Source organism: Chelonoidis abingdonii, chromosome 19 (genome assembly GCF_003597395.2).
Source record: "Chelonoidis abingdonii isolate Lonesome George chromosome 19, CheloAbing_2.0, whole genome shotgun sequence".
Taxonomy (NCBI): domain Eukaryota; kingdom Metazoa; phylum Chordata; order Testudines; family Testudinidae; genus Chelonoidis; species Chelonoidis abingdonii.
This window is the reverse complement of record NC_133787.1, coordinates 21,553,607-21,560,799: the sequence shown is the minus strand read 5'-3', so window position 1 is coordinate 21,560,799 and position 7,193 is coordinate 21,553,607.

Here is a 7,193-nt window from a genome sequence, read left to right as displayed (position 1 = left end):
GGACCCCTAACGCCCAGCCCGGATACCACAGGACACCTAACGCCCAGCTCTGGGTCCACAGGACCCCTAATGCCCAGCTTCGGGTCCACAGGACCCCTAGCTCCCAGCCCGGGGACCACAGGACCACTAACGCACAGCTCCGGCTCTACAGGACCCCTAACGCCCAGCTCCATGCTCACAGGACCCCTAACGCCCGGCTCTGGGTCCACAAGACCCCAAACGCCCACCTCTGGGACCACAGAACCCCTAACGCCCAGCTCCCGATCCACAGGACCCCTAATGTCCAGCTCCGTGTCCACAGGAACACTAACGCCCATCCCGGGAACCAAAGGACCCCTAACGCCCAGCCCTGGGATCACAGGACCCCTGACGCTCAGCTCCGGGTCCACACGACCCCTAATGCCCAGCTCCGGGTCCACAGCACCCCTAACGCTCAGCCCGGGGACCACAGGACCACTAATACACCGATCTGGGCCAACAGGACCCCTAACTCCAAGGTCCGGGTCCACAGGACCTGTAACGCCCAACCTGGGGACTACAGGACCCCTAACGCCCACCTCCGGTTCCACACGACCCCTAAAGCCCAGCTCCAGGTCCACAGGACCATTAACGCTCAGCCGGGGGACCACCAGACCCCTAATACCCAGCTCCTTGTCTAGAAGACCCCTAATGCCCAGCTCCGGGTCCACAGGACCCCAAACACTCAGCTACGGGTCCACAGGACCCCTAACGCCTACCATCGGGTCCACAGGACCCCTAACACACAGTTCCTGGTCCACACGACCCCTAATGCCCAGCTCCGGGTCCACAGGACCCCTAGCTCCCAGCCTGGGGACCACAGGACAACTAACGCACAGCTCCGGCTCTACAGGACCCCTAACGCCCAGCTCCGGGTCCACAGGACCCCTAACGCCCGACTCCGGGTCCACAGGACCCCTAACGCCCAGCTCCGTGTCCACAGGACCCTTAACGCCCATCCTGGGAACCACAGGACCCCTGACGCCCAGCCCCGGGATCACGGGACCCCTGACGCTCAGCTCCGGGTCCACAGGATACCTAACGCACAGCTCCTAGTCCACACGACCCCTAATGCCCAGCTCCGGGTCCACAGGAACGCTAGCGGCCAGCCCGGGGACCACAGGACCACTAACGCACAGCTCCGGCTCCACAGGACCCCTAACGCCCAGCCCGGGTACCACAGAACCCCTAACGCCCAGCTCCGGGTCCACAGGACCCCTAACGCCCAGCTCCGTGCTCACAGGACCCCTAACGCCCGGCTCAGGGTCCACAGGACCCCTAACGCCCACCATCGGGTTCAAAGGACCCCTAACGCCCAGCTCCTGGTCCACACGAAACCTAATGCCCAGCTCCGGGTCCACAGGACCCTTAAGGCCCAGCCCGGAGACCACAGGACCCCTAACGCCCAGCCCGGGAATCACAGGACCCCTAACGCCCAGCTCCGTGTCGACAGGAATACTAACGCCCATCCCGGGAACCACAGGACAACTAACGCCCAGCCCCGGGTCCAAAGGAACCCTAACGCTCAGTCCGGGGACCACCAGACCCCTAATACCCATCTCCGGGTCTAGAAGACCCCTAACGCCCAGCTCTGGGTCCACAGGACTCCAAACGCCCGGCTCCGGGTTCACAGGACCCCTAACGCCCAGCTCCTGGTCCACACGACCACTAATGCCCAGCTACGGGTCCACAGCACCCCTAACACTCAGCCCGGGGACCACAGGACCACTAATACACAAATCTGGGCCAACAGGACCCCTAACTCCCAGCTCCAGGTCCACAGGACCCGCAACGCCCAGCCCGGGGACTACAGGACCCCTAACACCCAGCTCCGGTTCCACACGAACCCTAACGCCCAGCTCCAGGCACAGGACATTAACATCCAGCCGGGGGATCCACCAGATCCCCTAATACCCAGCTTCCATGTCTAAAGACCCCTAATGCCCAGCTCCGGGTACCACAGAGCCCCATTAAGCCCAGGTCCCGGAGCCCACAGGAACCCAAAACCCTACCATCAAGTCCACAGGACCGCCTACCGCGCTCAGTCCGGGTACCACAGAACCCCTACCGACCCAGCTCCGGTCCACAGGACCGCTAACGACCGCTCCGCTCACAGGACCCCTAACGTCGGGCGGCTCTGGGTCCACAAGAACCCCAAACGCCCACCCCTGGGAACACACAGAACCTCTAAACGCCCAGCTCCCGATTCCACAGAAAGCCCAACGCCCCAGCTCCGTGTCCCAACAGCATACGCCCATTCCGGAATCACAAAGGACCCCTAAGAAGCCCAGTCCCTGGGATCATAGGACCCTTGACTCTCACAGGCCCGCGATCCACAGGACATAAACACACACCTGGTCCACACGACACCTAATGCCCAGCTCTGGGTCCAAACAGGACCCCTAACACCAGCCCGGGACCAACAGGACCAACTAACACACAGCTCCGCTCCACAGACCCCTAGACGCCCAGCCTCCGGGTCCCAGGAGCCCCTAACGCCAGCCCGATACACGGACACCTAAACGCCCAGCTCTGGGTTCCACAGACGCCCTAATGCCCAGTCGTCGGCACCACAGGACCCTTACCGCCCTGCCCGGGGACCACAGAACCTGACGCCAGCTCCGGCCCAAAAGGACCCCCCCTAACGCCATTCTCCGGGGACACCGACCTCCTAATACAAGCTCCCGAGTCCACAGACCACGGATATGCCCAGCCGGAAACCACAGAACCCAAAACCCCCAGCTCACGGCTCACAAGCAGACCCCTAACGCCTAACCATTGGGTCCCACATACCCCTAAGGCCCGCTCCAAGTCCACAGGATCATGAAACGACCATACAGCGCGGAACCACAGGACCCTCACGTCCAGCTGCGGGTCCACAGGAGCGCCCTAATGCCCACAGCCCGGAGACGAACATGACAACTAACGCCCAGCTCCGGCTCAAAAGGACCCCTAAACGCCCAGCCCGGATACCACAGGACCCCTAACGTACTAGCTCCTGCGTCCACAGAACCCCAAACGCCCATTCGGGACCACAGGACCCCTAAACGCCCCAACCGGGGCGCACAAGAACCCCATAACGCCCCAGCTGCGGGTCCACAGGACCCTACAGCCAAGCGCGCGGTCACAGGACCCCACTACCCAACCTCGGGCCACACGGACCCCTATACGCCCGCTCTGGGTCCCACAGGCCCACCCCAAACTCCCACCCGGAACCACAGGACCCCCTAAGCTCAGCCGGGACCTCCGGACAAACTAATGAACAGCTCTGGGTCCAAAGAACCCCAACGCGCAGCCTTCGGGTCCACACGACCCCTAAAAGCCAGGTCCCGGCACCAGGACAGTTAACACCCAGCCCCGAGGACCACAGGACCCATAACCCACCTCTGAAGCCACATGACCCCTAACGCCCTAGCCCGGGGACCCATCAGAAACCCAACTGCCCTCCATCGGGTCACAGAACCCCTAAGCCCAGCTCCGGACCACAGGATTCTAACTCCCAGCTCCGGTTCCACAGAGACCCTAACCCCCAGCCGGGACCACAGGAACCCTGAAACCCAGCTCCGGGTCCAAGGAGCCCAACGCTCTTTCCCGGGACCACCTGGAACCTCCATACCCAGCCTGGTGTCCAATCAGGACCCCTAACGCCCAGCTCCCGTCCAGTAGGAGCACTAACGCCCATCCGGGAACCACGGGGACCTCTAACGCCCAGCCCTGGGATCACAGGCCCCTGACCTCAGCTCACGGTCCACCAGGACCCTGAAAGCGCAGAGCTCCTGGTCCACACGACACCTAACGCCCAGCTCCGGGTCCACAACGACACCTAACGCGCTACACTCCGGCCCACAGGACCACGAATGCCCATACCGAAACCACAGACCCATAAACCCCAGACTCCGGTTCACAGACCTCCCTACAACGCCACCATCGGGTCACAACCCCTAAAGCCCCAGCTCCGAGTCCACAGGATCAAGAACCCAGGTCGGAAACCGAGAGACCCTCACCGCCCAGCTTGCGGGTCGACATGAACCCCCCCATGCCCCAATGCAGCCCGGAGACCACATGACAGCTCATACACCCCCGTTCCGGCTCCAAAAGGACCCCATACGCCCAGCCCGTGGTATCACAGGACCTAACGCCTAGCTCTGCATCCACAGAACCGCCAAACGCCAAGTTCGGGCCACAGACCCCTAAACGCCCAGCCGGGCACAGAACCCCTAACGCCCAGCTGCGGGGTCCACACAGACCCCTAACGCCAACCCGGGGACCACAGGACCCCTAAAGCCCGGTTCGGGGTCCAAGAGGACCGACCAAAAAGCCAGCTCGGGACCACATCACCCTAACGGCTCAGCTCCGGATCCACAGACCTCTTTAACGAGCCAGCTCCAGTGTCCACAGACCACTAACTGCCCATACCGGGAACCACAGAACCCTAACGCTCGTCCCGGTGACCTCCCGGACAACTAATAAACAGCCTCCGGATCCACACAGGACCCCTAACGCCCATCCATCGGGTCCACAGAACCCCTAACGCCCAGCTCCGGTCCACAGAACCCTAACTCCTAACCCGGAGACCACAGGACCCATAACGCTCACCCCGATTCAAAACATGAACCCCTAACGCCCAGGACCCGGGGCCACAGGACCCCATCGCCTTCCCATCGTGTCCCAGGACCCCTAACGTCACCTAGCTCCGGGACCAAGGACCCCTAACGCCCAGCATACGGGTCCGCCAGGGACCCCAACGCCACACCTCCGGTCGGCAGGGACCTTAACTTCCCAGCCGGCGGACCACAGAACCCTGCAATGCCCACCCGGTCCAAAGAGCCCTAACCTCTTCCCAGGGACCACCCGGACCTCCAATACCCCAGCTCACGGGAATCCACAGACCCTAAACGCCACGCTCCAGCAGTCCACAAGACCCGTAACGCTTAACATTGGGTCCAAGGATCCTAATTGCCCAGCCCGGGTCACAGGACCCCTAAATGCCCAGCGGAGCAGCATGAGACTATACGCCCCAGCTCCGGATCACATGACCGTATTTTTTCCCTTTTTTTTTTTTTTTTTTTTTTTTTTTTTTTTTTACGCCGCCGGTGTACCAACAGGACCCCTAACCGCCTAGCTCCTGGGTACCTACAGGACCCTAACGCCCATCCTGGGGGGAACCACAGGACCCCTGACGCTCAAACTCCGGGTCACAGTACACTGACGGCCAGCCCAAGCAGGGACCACAGGACCACAACGCACAACTCCGCTTCCACAAGGACAACTAACGCCCCATCCCGGGTACCACAGAACCCCACCCCTAACGCCCAGCTCCGGGTCCACAGGACCCCTAACGCCCAGCTCCGGGTCCACAGGACCCCTAACGCCCAGCTCTGGGTCCACGGGACCCCTAACGCCCAGCCCGGGTCCACAGCACCCCTAACGCTCATCTCCGGGTCCACAGGACCCCTTATGCCTACCATAGGGTTCAAAGGACCCCTAACGCCCAGCTCCTGGTCCACACGAAACCTAATGCCCAGCTCCGGGTCCACAGGACCCTTAACGCCCAGCCCGGAGACCACAGGACCCCTAACGCCCAGCCCAGGAATCACAGGACCCCAAACGCTCTGCTCCGTGTCGACAGGAACACTAATGCCCATCCCGGGAACCACAGGACAACTAACGCCCAGCTCCGGGTCCAAAGGAACCCTAACGCCCAGCCAGGGGACCACAGAACCCCAAACGCACTGCTCCGGGTCCACAGAACCCCTAACGCCCAGCTCCTGGTCCACACGACCACTAATGCCCAGCTACGGGTCCACAGCACCCCTAACACTCAGCCCGGGGACCACAGGACCACTAATACACAAATCCAGGCCAACAGGACCCCTAATGCCCAGGTCCGGGGCCACAGGACCCCTAACGCCTACCATCGGGTCCACAGGACGCCTAACGCACAGATCCTGGTCCACACGACCCCTAATGCCCAGCTCTGGGTCCACAGGACACCTACCGCCCAGCCTGAGGACCACAGGACCACTAACGCACAGCTCCGGCTCTACAGAACCCCTAACGGCCAGCCTGGGTACCACAGAACCCCTAACGCCCAGCTCCGGGTCCACAGGACCCCTAACGTCCAGCTCCGTGCTCACAGGACCCCTAACGCCCGGCACTGGGTCCACAAGACCCCAAACGCCCAGCTCTGGGACCACAGGACCCCTAACGCCCAACTCCATGTCCACAGGACCACTAACGCCCATCCCGGGAACCACAGGTCCCCTAACGCCCAGTCCTGGGATCACAGGACCCCTGACGCTCAGCTCCGGGTCCACAGGACCACTAACGCACAGCTCCTGGTCCACACGACACCTAATGCCCAGGTCCGGGTCCACAGGACCCCTAGCGCCCAGCCCGGGGACCACAGGACCACTAACGCACAGCTCTGGGTCCACAGGACCCCAAACGCCCAGCTCGGGGACCACAGGACCTTACCGCCCTACTCGGGGACCACAGGAACCCTGACGCCCAGCTCCGGGTAAAAAGGACCCCTAACGCTCATCCCGGGGACCACCGGACCTCTAATACCCAGCTCCGAGTGCACAGAACCACGAATGCCCAGGCCGGGAACCACAGGACCCATAATGCCCAGCTCCAGTTCCACAGGACCCCTAACGCCTACCATCGGGTCCACAGGGCCCCTAAGGCCCAGCTCCAAGTCCACAGGATCACGAACGCCCAGGCCGGAAAGCACAGGACCCTCACGCCCAGCTGCGGGTCCACAGGACCCCTAATGCCCAGCCCGGAGACCGCATGACAACTAACGCCCAGCTCTGGCTCCAAAGGACCCCTGACGCCCAGACCGGGTACCAGAGGACCCCTAACGCCTAGCTCTGCGTCCACAGAACCCCAAACGCCCAGTTCGGGGACCACAGGACCCCTAACGCCCAACTCGGGGCCACAGAACCCCTAACGCCCAGCTGCGGGTCCACAGGACCCCTAACGCCAAGCCCGGGGACCACAGGACCCCTAACGCCCGGCTCTGGGTCCACAGGACCCCAAACGCCCAGCTCGGGGACCACAGCACCTCTAACGCTCAGCTCCGGATCCACAGGACCCCTAACGCCCAGCTCCGTGTCCACAAGACCACTTACGCCCATCCCGGGAACCACAGGACCCCTAACGCTCAGCCC